Raw genomic sequence first — 13,833 nt, 5'->3', positions numbered from 1 at the left:
ATTTCCTGACTTAGGTAATATCACCAGGCTTCCCCCTAGCAGCCTGAAGATTCACTATTGGATTTGTTTTTTAATTCCTTTTCTGCTTATAGAAACTAGAATGGGTTCTTTCATTCATTAAGAAATGTGACTAACATGCCTGGAATGTCAAGTGATAAATGATCAGCCTCAAGAGGTAGGGCACAATCAGCCAGGATGCATCTTCCTTAGGCTGACAACCGTGAACCCATTCACTTTGGTAAAATATTTAGCCACCCCTGTCTGTGCTGTGGTCCAGAAAACTGAATGGACTGATGTCAGGGGAAACAAGATGGTTGACAGCAGGTCATTGGGCAGCTGTACTGAATCTGGTGTGGAGAGTCAAACCCTGGTTCTACCACTCAGCATGTGAAAGCGGAAATGTAGAGTTGTTAGGAGTCAGTAGAGCAAAACCAACTTTCAACCTTTTTTTTCCCACTGGTTATTTCTGAGATAGAACCTCCATTTTTGCATGGATGCAAACCTGACCCACGATCCTCCTATCACACATCTGCTGCAGCTGGAATGACAAGTACCAGCTTCTGTTGAGATGGACTCTCACAACTGCTCTGCTCTGGCTGCCGCCCAGAGCAGAGGCATGAGTGACCAGCACCTGGCCCAGTCAGTTCTTAAATTTACTCACATTAAGGTTTATTCAGCATTTCATAAAGTTTTGTGTGTTTTAACAAATGTTTAATATTCCATTTTCACCATTATAGTATTATGTAGAATAATGTCACTTTTTTTAAGTTTTAGCCTGGATTTATTTTAGTGTTTCAGGATTAAAGTAGGGAGAAAAGAAGAGAAACATTTCCTGCTCCCCCAAGCAGAAAGTAAGAGTTATAGATTATTAATTTCAATGCCTCAGGGGGAAAAAATCCCTATATTTCACTTGTTTCTTCAAACCCACCCCTGGCAACTATTGATGTGTTCATCATCAGTAGTTTGCCTTTTCCAGAATGCCTGAAATCATACAGTATATACCTGAAACCATACAGTATATACCTTTTCTTTGCACATTTGTCGGTTGTAGGGCTTGAACTCAGGGCCTACACACTCTTCCTGAGCTAGCTGAAGACTAGCACTCTACCACTTTGAGCAATAGCTCCACTTCTGGTTATCTAGTGGTTAATTGGAGATAAGAGTCTTATGGACTTCCCTGCTTAGGCTGGGCTTGAACCGTGATCCTGAGATCTCAGCCTCTTACAGGTATGAGCCACTAGAAGCCAGCTTCTCATTTCTTCCCATAGTTTTCTTACACCTAGTGAGCTGCTACTCATGCAAGGCTCTTTTTATTTCTTCTCTTACCTTCCTCTCCCCGCAACTTATGATGGAAAAGTCCTCGCCGTTTCCTCCATGGTGACTGCTTTCAGGTCTTGGCCAAATCACTCTGGTGTCTGCCTCCGTGTTTCTAAATACATCTTTGCAGGCTTCCTGCACCTCTGCTATGCCGCCGCCTTGTCAGACAAGCATGTGCAGTCCGCATCCTCATCCATTCACTCTGCAACCCACAATCCAGAAACCAGGGTATTGACTCCATTGCACTTATCCAGCAGCAGGGCTGACGCCCAGGGGCCACTCCATGCACAAGGAGGCCAGAAGGCTGCCTGCAGGAGGAAGACCTGATTTCATGGGAGATATTGATGCGTGTACTCATGAAAGGTAATCGTGGTATACAGTGAGCTTAGCTAAGAGCAACAAATACTGGGTACTGGTGTGTCTCCAGCTTGAAAGAATCAATTCAGAAGGTAGGAGGGGGTCGCAGAAACTATGGGGAGACTTGGGATTTATAGAACCATCTGGTAAGTCATTAACAGGGAAATCTAAAAGGAAGTCCTGTTTTTGGTGGGCAGTTGTAGGTGACTGAGAGGCTGATGAAAGAAGACTTCCTTGATTTCCCCTCCTCGTCGAAGACTAACTCGATTTCCCTTCCTCATTGATCCTGGCCCAGGGACTCAGTATCTCTCCCTCTGACTCTATTTCTCTTCTTCACTCTCTGCTCAGTGACTGCTGAGCACCACCCTCCCTGCCTTGGTGAAGGGATCACCTTCAGTTCTGCCATTTCCTTGTTGCCTGGCCAGTTAGTGTACCTCGGTCCCCTGGGCAAGGGACTGCATTATAAAATATTCAGCTCTGCACCAAGACTGGGGAGTGGGGAGGAGGGGAAAGGCTGGGAATGGGGATGAGCAGAGGACATGAGTGTGGGGCACAGGCAATGCAGCACAGCACCCAGACACCTCTCTGTCTTCCCCAAGTCTTACCTTGGAGTGTGAGACACTAAATTGCAAGGCATGGATGAGGCATGTTTTAGAGATGGGATCTCTCTTGTTTGTATAGGTGGATATTGAACTTGTAGGTCCAAGTGATTCTCCTTAGCCTTTGGAGTAGCTGAGACTACAGGTGTGAACCATTACACCCAATATATAGCTATATATAGATACATTTTTGTATTAAAAAAAACTTTTTTGCTGTTCCTGGGGCCTAAACTCAGGGCCCAGGCACTGCCCCCTGAGCTTTTTTGCTCAAGGCTAGCTCTCTACCATTTGAGCCACAGCTCTACTTAAATCTCCAATTTTATTGGAGGTAAGTCACAGACTTTCCTACCCAGGCTGGCTTTGAACTGCAACCCTCAGATCTCAGCCTCTTGAATAGCTGGGATTACAGGCATGAGCCACCAATGCCTGGCTAATTTTAATTAATTTTTTAGCCAATATCTTAGTCTATACACCAGGCTATACACAGTCCTCTTGCCTTCTCTTCCACAGTAGCTGGAATTACAGGCGTGCACCACCACTCCAAGCCTCACCCTAAAAAACAAAGTGAGTAATATTCACTAGGATAAAGAGACTTCCGAGGGCAGTTGCTTATAAAATGTATGAGTGCATCCACCCCAGCAGTAAGAGTGGGATATACTTCTCACATTTTGCTACATCTCACCAACCTTATTATTTTTTATAACAATGACTGTGCAGGAATGAGGTGATTATTTTTTCCTCCAAGCATTTGGACAAAGCATATTTCTTGGTGACAAAAATAAATCTCCCTCCTCCCATGTCCTTTCAGGCTTCCCACCAGTCACCCACATAGCCTCTGTCTAATGACAACCTTTGGGACAACCCAGAAGTTGCTCCCAAAGACAGAGAAAGAACATTTCTAATGGAGTAGTGCTACCAAACTTACTGTGCCATTTGATGGCCTATAAGCAAGCTTGTCTGTGTGGAAATGTGTCATCTTCCCAGAAAGATATTTAAAGCTCTGTCTAAATCAAATGAGTTTGGAAACACTGGATAGGGGGAGGGGGGGAGGAAGGGAAGAGCCGAGGGACAATAGTGATATCATTGGCTTTTTCCATGCTACAAGATGCCTTCGCTTCTTATTTACATACAGTAAGAAATGTTAAGGGAAATTATGTATTTGTGCCAATTAGCCACAGCAGTAGTGTTTGATGAATACTTTTAGACTCCATGAGAATGATCCTAAAACCATGGTTAAATGGTTGTCAAATATGTAAACAATGAGGCTAATAAACAGATGATGGTATATTATGATTGGCCTTAAGCTTAGAGCATAGAGAAGAGACACTGTTTTCCTTATTTATTTACTTGTGTTTGTTTGTTTTTGAGACAGGGTCTCATTAGATGATAGCCCAGGGTGGTCTGCAATTCACTATGTCCTCCAACCTGACCTCAAACTCATGATTCTCCTACCGCAGTCTCCTGCTTTATTAAAGCTGTTGAATACTCTCATCCACACTGAACTTCATGTGTTTAACTGGATCTCAGTTTCCTTGAACCTGAAAAGGCCAATAGACTCAGCCTCTGAAGAGAGACAACTTGGCCTCTTAGAACCATCTTGTCCATCCAGCCAATGATAGGACACAAAGCAGCCTTGGTCAAATGGGAAAACCCTGATCAGATACTAAAACGTGGTGCACAGTAGAGAGGGAAGGTAGTAGGCAGCGGAGAGTCAGCCATTTGCGGCTGGAGTGAGGGACTTCACAGTTGATGGTGAACAGTCCGTTTTAATGTCACCTGACCCACAGACCTGAGCTACAGTGTAAACCAATGGGAAGAATTCACCTTGCTGATGTAATTATTAAAGGAAAACTCTGCTACCTTGGCCTTTGCTACATAGCCTTTGCTGTAATCATTTGCAGCCCACAGGTCATTAGCTTAAGGAAGACAACCTCATACTTCTAGATATGTACATCTTGGTAAGGAGAGTGGAAAAACTTGCTAAGGTTCAGTATCTTCCAAATCCTTGGGAGACAGTGTGTTCTAACAGATAGATGGGCTGGAGGCAGGGCGGGGAGAAGGAGGGCTATGAAAGTCCACCCAGTTCCCTTTCTTATATTGGATTTCTTAGAAATATTAAATAGTCTTTCTCAACTTTCCATGCAGCTAATCAATAAAACATTAACAGAACTCAACTGGCAGGGAGATGTTTGTTTCCGAGAGTATTTCACTTTCCAGCAAAAGAAGATTTCTTGTATCTCAAATACAGTTGTGATTTCTGCCATTTTAAGGAAAATGTGAAATCATGGGCACTATGCTACAATTCTGAAGTGGACTTAAATACTACTACCTCCCCACCCTGACTCTCTTGTTATGGGAGAAAAGTACATCCCCACTTGTTTAAGCCTGCATGAAGGCTTGAGTTTCCATGTAGCTGAAAGCATGTCTATATTTGTGTTATGTTTGAGTTGGCATCTTTTTCAGTATGACAGGGTTTCATTGTGATAGTTCCACATACTACACTGTGAGCAAATTCACATCCTCTCCTTACCCCCGCCCCATTGTCTTAATCAGCGCATGATGCGCTTCATTGTATCAAAGGCATTTCTAATAGACAAGTAGGAGGATCACTGTCCAGGCATAAATCATGACCCAATCTTGAAAATAACTGATGCAACAAAAAGGGCTGGAAGTGTGGCTCAACTGACAAAGCATCTCCCTAGTAAGTGTGAGGCCTTGAATTCAATCTACAAAAAAATAGTTAAAAAATAGATACATACCATGGAATATTATAGCCATAACAAAATTATGTCCTTTGCAGGAAAACAGATGAAACAGAAGATTTATCATGATGGGAAAAACTCAGTGGCTCATGCCTGAAATCCTAGTTAGCTAATCAGATCTCAGCCTCCTCATATGTGGAAACCACAACAAGAAAGTTGATTTCATAGAAGTCAAGAGTAGATCGGTGGCTATCAGAGTCTGGGAAGAATGGAGCAGGGGAAGGTTGATCAATGGGCAAATAGTTGGTGGAGGCAAGAAGTTCTGAAACACCTTGGCAACCTAAGATGACTAACAACGATGCATTGTACATTTCAAGAAACTGCAATAAAAAGGATTTTGAAAGTTTTCACCTTAAATAAGTGGCTGTGTATGGTAGTACGTGCCTGGAATTCCAGTTACTTGAGAAACTGAGGCTGGAGTATGATAAGTTTGAGGTAACATGATGACATGGGCGTGGGCAACACCAACGTCGCAAATCCCAATGAAAGAAAAAGGAGAAGGGGAAAAAAATCACTGTACAAAGTATACACGAATGGGAATGTGATACCCTATTCATATGGAAAATGTGTATGTTTTTATGCATCAGTTAAAAATAGGCTTGAGGGGCTGGGAAGGTGGCTCAGTGGTAGAGTGCTTGCCTTGCATGCATGAGGCCCTGGGTTCAATTCCTCAGCACCACATAAGCAGAAAAAAAAGCCGGAAGTGGTGCTGTGGCTTAAGTGGTAGAGCACTAGCTTTGAGCTGAAGAAGCTGAGGGACAGTGCCCAGGCCCAGAGTTCAGGCCCCACGACCAGACCACCCCCCCAAAAATAGGCTTGATTTAGGAAAAAGGAGCTCCTATGATAAGCAGGCTGGGCATCTTGGGGCTCGTGGGCCCTTCTCAGGACAGCCCCATCTTTTGGTTTCTGACACCCAGGGAAGCCCTGGAACCAGCTTACCAAGCCTCCAGCCACCCAGAAGTCTCCTTTAGGTCCTCTTCCCTTGAGAAGAAAGAGCTGACCTCCCTCAGGTCCACCCGAGGCACATTCCCAGCTGCCCCTGGGCCACCTCTGGCCGCAGAAAACATAACAGTACTTGGCTTCCATCAGAAAACATGAATCACCCATGTGGACAGAATTTATCCTCAGAGGCTACATCCTGATTCCTGAGACCTCCGCTGAAGAGCGGTGTGGGGAGGAATAATTGCAATTCACCAGAGTCAGGGCTTGTCCTTAGAGCTGGAATTTCAACAGGAGGTTTGGTTTGAGTCAGAAGGGGTGCCTGCTCTCTAAAACATCTGTCACAGGGCAGGGCAGGGCAGTGGGGATCCCATTCCTCAAGGCAGGCAGAGGCAGGCGGAAGGTGAGTTCAAGGTCAGCCTGTGGTACGAATGAGACTTTGTCTAAACAAACAACCCCACTCCCAATGAACAATAATTTAGTGTACTCTGTCCATAGTGGACAGAATTCTAATATGACCCCAGATTCCCAGCCCTTTCCAATTATCCAGTGCCACACTGACCTGAGTGTAACACCCCCCACCCCTTAAAGGCATTTGCAGATGGAACCCAAGTCCTAATCCATTGAACCAGGGAGACAGTCTGGGGAGCTGAGTCCTTTAGAGCAGGGCTTGTAAGAAGCAGAGGTCGGAATTCGAATCATGGCGGGATCCAGCTGCCCCTCTGTCGCTGGAAGATGGAGGGTACCACGTGGCAGGGGATATAGAGAGGCCTCTCAGAGTGGCCCGCACACAGCCAGCGTGGCCAACAGAAGCGCGAGGACGGGGAGGAGGTAGCTCTTCTGTCCTCCCAGGACGTGGCCAAAAGCATCTGGGGACCGCGAGCTGACATTCTGTGGGTAGATCTGCCCGACGGAGGGGACCCTGCGTGAGAGGTCACCCACCCCACGGGTTTGCACTGGAGCTCTCCACCTGTGGTCCAGACGTCGACCCGGCCAGGGATCCAAAATCTCCAGCCCTAGCCGCCACCCCTGGAAACTAGGGTGATGCCTCACTCTCGGATGCTGCCCCCTCAGGTCTGAGAAGCGCTGTCCCCAGGATCGCGTCCAGGCACCAAGTTCTGTGCTGTAAACTGGCCACTCTACAGCCACGACCAGAAGAGGACTGGAGCCCAGCCAGGCCTTCTCGCACTTTCCTCAGAATTCCCAGCCATTCTCAGATTGCTGAGAGCGCCTGAGTTGCAGAGCCAGCAGGCTAATTAATCAATACCCATTATCACCAAAACCAAAATGTCAGTGGGAAGGATTGAAGGCTCCGTGAATGAGGGAGAAATGACACTGTATTGTTCACAGGCCTGGGATAGAGTCTCCCTTTCAAATGTCTTTGCTCTAGATCTGAAAACCAGAACGATGGGGTGCCACCACCCCTGCCCACCTCTCTCTAGGATGTGTGTGCCCTGGATGTCAGCCCTGGCCCAGCAAACCTGCACCCCCTCCATGTCCCATGTCACCCCTGAGGGGCACATGCTCTGCCACACACACTGCATTTTTCTGTCCTGTATGTATGTGTGCATACATGTCCGCGTGTGTGTGTGTGTGTGTTGGTATTGGAACTTAGACTCAGGGCCCTTGAGTTCTTGCATGGCTTTTTCTGCTCATGGCTGCCTCCAGTTCTAGGGTTTTTTTGTTTTTTGTTTTTTTTGCTGGCTAATTGGAGAGTCTCATAGATTTGTCTGGCCAGTCTGGTTCTGAACTTTCATCCTCAGAAATCAGCTACCTGAGTAGCTAGGATTATAGGTGTGAGCCATTAGCACTTGGCTATTTTCATAGTCAGTAATTTGCCAGACCAACTTATACAACTGGAGAAGGCCTCTTATTTATTACCACGCTGTGTTCTTATAAAGGTTAAAGTTAGGAGTGGCCACAAGGAAGAGATGCCCAGGGCAGGGGGTGGTGGCGGGGGACAAGCATCTGGGCCATTCATGTGCTTTCAACCAAGAGGCTCCCCAAATTCTGTCTTCAGGGGTTTGGATGGAGGTTTCACTGTGCAGGCTAGATCAATGAAATCATTTACCCTGGTGATAAACTGACTCTCTACCCCACTGCCCTCCCCCTTGGGCAGGATGTAGATGGAAGGGTCCACTGATCTAATCAGGCCTTGGTCTTTTTGGGTTACCTTTTCCCATCCTAAAGCCCAATCCCCAGTCATCCCATTGACACACAAAGTCTAGCCCCAGCCATCTCAGGAATCCATGGATTTTAGCAGCTCTGGGCCAAGAACTGAGACCAAAGATCACATTCTGCATAGGTTTTTAAAAAATTATTATTGTATCACTGTCAGTTACCTAGTCCTGTGAACTCGTGAGTCCATTGGAGTAAAAGTGACTTCTAGGAAGAAAAAGAATCCACCCTCATTGGGGAGCATGCACGCTGGCTTGACTGTAACAGCTGTGCGGCATCTGATATCCGATACATGCCCATGGATGGCCTCTTTATCTGGACCCAGAGCCTTCCATGGTAGCTGAGTCCAAGGAACCTCCACTTGACAATGTGCACGTGGCAGGGGAAAGGTCAGAGGCCACGACAGTCTCTGATTGCACTGAATGGGGGTTTGTCCTCATTGCCTCGTGTTCTGGGACAGGCTGGCACACACCTCCATCCCCAGTGATGGTGGTCCAAGAGTTCATGGCCAGCTCGCCTGTGTTCAGGAAACTCGGGCATCTAGATGAAGAGCCAAGAGGTAAAACAGTAGAGGTAGATTCACTACCAGAAGTCAGTAAGGAGATCGTGAGTCATTTCCTTTTCCAACAAAGGAAATATGAGGATTTCTATTAGGGAGGCCTGTGCATATTTGCATAAGACGACACTTCGGAGTATGCCTATTCTTACATGTGCTCAGTTTAAAGTCATAGCTCAAGAAGGAGAGATGGTGGACACATTTTGGGGTATATACTTAGCTCAAAGCCATGGAGCTCATGTTTGAAAGGTCATCAGCAGACAAGAATACTTTGGCATATTTACCTTGTACCATAAAGGTTTAGTTGAGCCAGGGTTTTGGTGGCCCAAGCCTGTTATCTTAGCCACTTGGGAAGCAGAGACCAAGGGATTGTAGTTTGAGGTCAGTGGAGACCAAAAAGAAGTCTAGGGGACTCCCTCTCAACTAATGGCTGGGCATTGTGTACACAACCTGTCATTCCCAGTGATATAAGGAAGTACAAGTAGGAGGGTCACAAACCAGGCTGGTTGGCATAAAGCAAGACCTTACCTGGAAAAAAAAAATAACCCACATACAAAAGAGATTGGAGCCAGGTGCTGGTGGCTCATGCCTGGAATCCTAGCAATTTAGGAAGCTAAAATCTAAGGATCATGGATTTGAAGACAGTTTGGGTAAGAAAAATCCAGGAGACTCTGATCTCTAGGTAACCACCAAAAAGCCAGTAGTGGAGTGATGGCTCAAGTGGTAAAGCACTATCTTTGAGCAGAAAAAAAAATAAGGGACAATGCCCAGGCCCTGAATTTAAGCCCCAGGACCAACCAGCCCACACCAACAGAGAGACTGTGGGTGTGACTCAATGATAGCACCTTGCAGGTTCGAGGCCCTGAGTTCAGTACTCAGTACTGCTAAAAAGAAAACGAATGAAAGATTTAGCTGGCAAAAAAGGACACGTTAAGGATATATCTGCCCCTAATCGTGTTAGAGGATAACAAATTCTCTCCTGAGACAGTTCACTCTTCACTCTTGAGATGAAGAGCTTTAGGGTTCCAGAAGGTCCTTCTATATAGTACTATAGCCTCTTAGTTAGAGGAATGAAATTCTCTTTATGCCAACATGAAATATATCTTGGCTTCTCCAGCAGTCACCTAACACCATAGCTTGAGTTCCTTTCATAATTGTTTTCCTGCAGCCTTTGGAGGTATATGACATATACCATGAGTAAAATATGACTTAAAGAATGACACTCTTAGCCGGGCGCTGGTGGCTCATGCCTGTAATCCTAGCTACTCAGGAGGCTGAGATCTGAGGATCGCGGTTCAAAGCCGGGGCAGGAGAGACCGTGAGACTCCTATCTCCAATAAACCACCAGAAAACCGGAAGTGGCACTGTAGCTCAAGTGGTAGAGCGCTCGCCTTGAGCTGAAGAGCTGAGGGACAGTGCCCAGGCCCAGAGTTCAAGCCCCACGGCCGAAAAAAAAAAAAAAAAAAAGAATGACACTCCTAATCTAAGTAGCACAAAAAATATAGGCTTAATGTCCTGGAAAATTTAGGCCAAAATCTATCTATGGATAAAACCATATATATATATATATATATATATATATATATATATAAATTATCATGTCTCATATTATGATTTTTAAGCTTCTGATTAAAACACAATGAGTGAAAGCATGCAGAACATGAAAGCTGGATAAAAGAGAACACTGTTTACTGCTTGGCTCTACTTGTTATCTGACTTTCTTTACCTTTATTTGAGTCCTGGTCGTGTTCCACAGGAGGAGACGTTTGTAGCTTCAATTGAGTCTTTCCATTCTTGTGCTCTCTTTTCTCTGGTACTGTGAGTTGGGAGAGAGAGGGTCATACTTTGATAAAGGAAAAGTGATCAGTTAGTAAAATTAAGATCCTATCCACATTGGGTTAGGTGGTCCTGAGGTGGACTTTTTCCTTTCCTTTCCTTTCCTTTCCTTTCCTTTCCTTTCCTTTCCTTTCCTTTCCTTTCCTTTCCTTTCCTTTCCTTTCCTCCCTCCCTCCTTCTTTCCCTCCCTCTCTCCCTCCCTCTCTTTCTCCCTACCTTCCTTCTTGCTTGCATGCCTCCCTGCCTTCTTTCTCCTTCTCTTTTTTTCTCTTGCTTTCCTTTCCTTTCCCTCCCTCCCTCCCTCCCTCCCCGCCTTCTCTCTTCCTCTCTTTTGTGCATTAACTGGGCCTGAACTCTAAACTCAGGGCCTCACATTCTTACTTGGCTTTACTTGCTCAAGGCGAGCACTCTAACCACTTGAGCCACAGCTCCACTTCTGGTTTTTTGCTGGGTAATTGGTAATAAGATTCTTACAAAGTTTTCTGCCCAGGCTACCTTTGAAGTGACGGTCAGACCTCAGCCATTGAGTAACTAGGATTACAGGCATGAGCTACCAGTGCCCAGCTTCAGATTTTTAAGTGTCCCCATTCCTGGTTCCTAGTGAATTTATCTTTGTAGCTCATCTCTGTGACCGTTTCTCAGGAGGAGAAGGAAGTTTTAGGCTTGTGTACATATTAAAGGTTGACCTCATCTGCCCTAGATTGATTCTATTTTATTGCCAGTTCAATTTCCGTATCAGGGTGTACTTTAGAGCTATTTCCCCGGGGGAAGCACCGACCTGACAATGTTTGAAAGTGGTTGAGCTTGAGCCCTTTGAGGACAGCTCGGATATAGGTCAGAGCAGACCCGTTTCCAGGAATTTCTTGACAGTTTGGCCAAGGTAATCGTAAGTGTATGTGTGAACCTTGTGGTTCTGTAGATGACTGGGGTCTCCACGCTGCACACAACTCCCAAGGTTACATCCAGGAAACCCACACACCACCTTTGAAATCAAAGTGGGTCGGTTGCTGGGTACCAGTGACTCACTCCTGTTATCCTAGCTACTCAGGAGGCTGAGATCTGAGGATCATGGTTCAAAGCCAGCCCAGGCAGGACAGTTTGTGAGACTCTTACATCAAATTAATCATTAAAAAAGCTGAAGTATAGGGCTGGGAAGGTGGCTCAGTGGTAGAGTGCTTGCCTCGCATGCATGAAGCCCTGGGTTCGATTCCTCAGTACTGTATAAACAGAAAAAGCCAGAAGTGGTGCTGTGGCTCAAGTGGTAGAGTGCTATCCTTGAGCAGAAAGAAGCATTAGGGATGGTGCTTAGGCCCTGAGTTCAAGCCCCAGGACTGTCAAAAACAAAAAACAAAAAAGCTGAAGTGAGCTGTGGTTCAAATAATAAAGTGCTAGGCTGGGGTATAAAACCTCAAGGTCAGAGCCCAGGCATTCAGTTAAAGCCCCAAGACCAGCACACACACATACACACACACACACACACACACACACACACACACACACAGTTGGTTGATTGTCTCTTTGGACACCTTATGGTAACATAAACCTGGGGGTCATTTCTTTGAACAGTGGTTTCCTAACTTATACTGCCTTTTCTTTTCGGCTAGAGAAGGCTTATAGTCCCCCAGAAAATGTACCTGTAAAAACAAAGAGATATTTACAACCCTATCAGGACTGCCAGCATGACTGTGACCTGTATTTATTTGTCCTTGAGGGCAGCCTGCCTTTGGCAGCTATTGCTCTTTTCTAATGGGGGCGTACGTGGTCAGACTGCATGCAATATACTCATGACTCCGTCAGTTTGGCAATGATGTCCTTTAAAATTTGGAGTTGTACTTTGTATTCATATACTGTTTTGTAGAATGGGAACTTCTTTGTACAACTACTTAAAGATAATAAAAAAATTTAAAAAAATTGGAGTTGTGCCGGATGCCAGTGGCTCATGCCTGTAATCCTAGCTACTCAGGAAACTGAGATCTGAGGATCACAGTTCAAAGCCAGCCTAGGCAGGAAAGTCCATGAGACTCTTATCTCCAATAAACCACCAGAAAACTGGAAGTGGTGCTGTGGCTCAAGTGGTAGAGTGCTCACCTTGAGCTGAAGAGCACAGGGACAGTGCCCAAGCCCAGAGCTCAAGCCCCATGACTGACCCTCCCCTCCAACCCCCCAAAAAACTGGAGTTGTTAGTCATCAAATAAGCTGGTTGCACTGTTTCTTTTTCCATAATGATTTGAACTATAGGCAAATTAATCCCCTCGGCTACCTTTTTGACCATCTACTCCCCTCCCTCCCCAACACAGGAAATATGTGCAAACTGGTCCTTTTTCCTTCCTCTTTGTCCTTCTTTGAGTAGCAAAGAGAGCATCAAAAGCAGCTGCCATCTACTGGGACAAGACTGTGTGCTTAGCTGCAGAGTTGGTGGCCGGGTTTTCTTGGATTGTTTCTGAGTCTCCTCCCTAATCTACACTGTCATATACAGCTGTTCCTCTTAGGTATTTTGTTTAGAAGTTTCCTGAGTACCTATTCTGAATGGTGCTGGACCCTTGCGTCAGCTAGTAGAATCTTGATGACAAAGTGGAGAAATATTGGGTAGATTCGAAAAGTCTATGTGGGAGCCGGGCATGCTGGTGCACACCTGTAATCTCAGCCCTTGGAAGACTGAAGCAGGAGGATCATGAGTTTGAAGACAATCTGGGCATATAATTAGCCCCTGTACCCCAACCCCCCAAATAGGTCAAGAAAGAAAGATGGAAGATGAACATTTTAGGCCTTCTTGGCTCTAGGTCATGGAGCACAAGTTTGAAAGGCTGAAATAGAGGATAGGAATACTTTGGAGCATACCCAGCTTATGTCATAAAGTTTTAGCTGAAAGAAAGCAAAAGAGGTATTAATATGAGACTCACCCTTTGCTTACTTTGCTTAGCAGCTCACACAGCAACAAAAGGCCATCTGGAGTCACAGTCATTTCTTTCTCCCTGGAGTCCTCTCTTCAAAACGGGGAAGGAGGCCAGGGACCAGTGGCTCACACCTGTAATCATAGCTAGTTCCGAGCCTGAGATCTGAAGATCATGATTTGAAAGCCAGCCCTGGCACAAAAGTCAGTGAGACTCTTTTCTCCAATAAACCGTCCCTAAAAAGCTGGCGGTGGAGCTGTGTCTCAAGTGGTAGAGCACTAACCTTGAGCTGAGAAGCTAAAGGACAGCACCCAGACCCGAGTTCAAGCCCCAGGACTGGCACCAAAAAAAAAAAAGGAAAGAAGTTTGAACTTGTACTCATAAAACATAGCACGTGA

Source organism: Dipodomys ordii, unplaced genomic scaffold, assembly GCF_000151885.1.
Source record: "Dipodomys ordii isolate 6190 unplaced genomic scaffold, Dord_2.0 Scaffold9, whole genome shotgun sequence".
Taxonomy (NCBI): Eukaryota; Metazoa; Chordata; class Mammalia; order Rodentia; family Heteromyidae; genus Dipodomys; species Dipodomys ordii.
The sequence above is the reverse complement of the archived record's forward strand: the minus strand, read 5'-3'. Positions refer to the sequence as shown.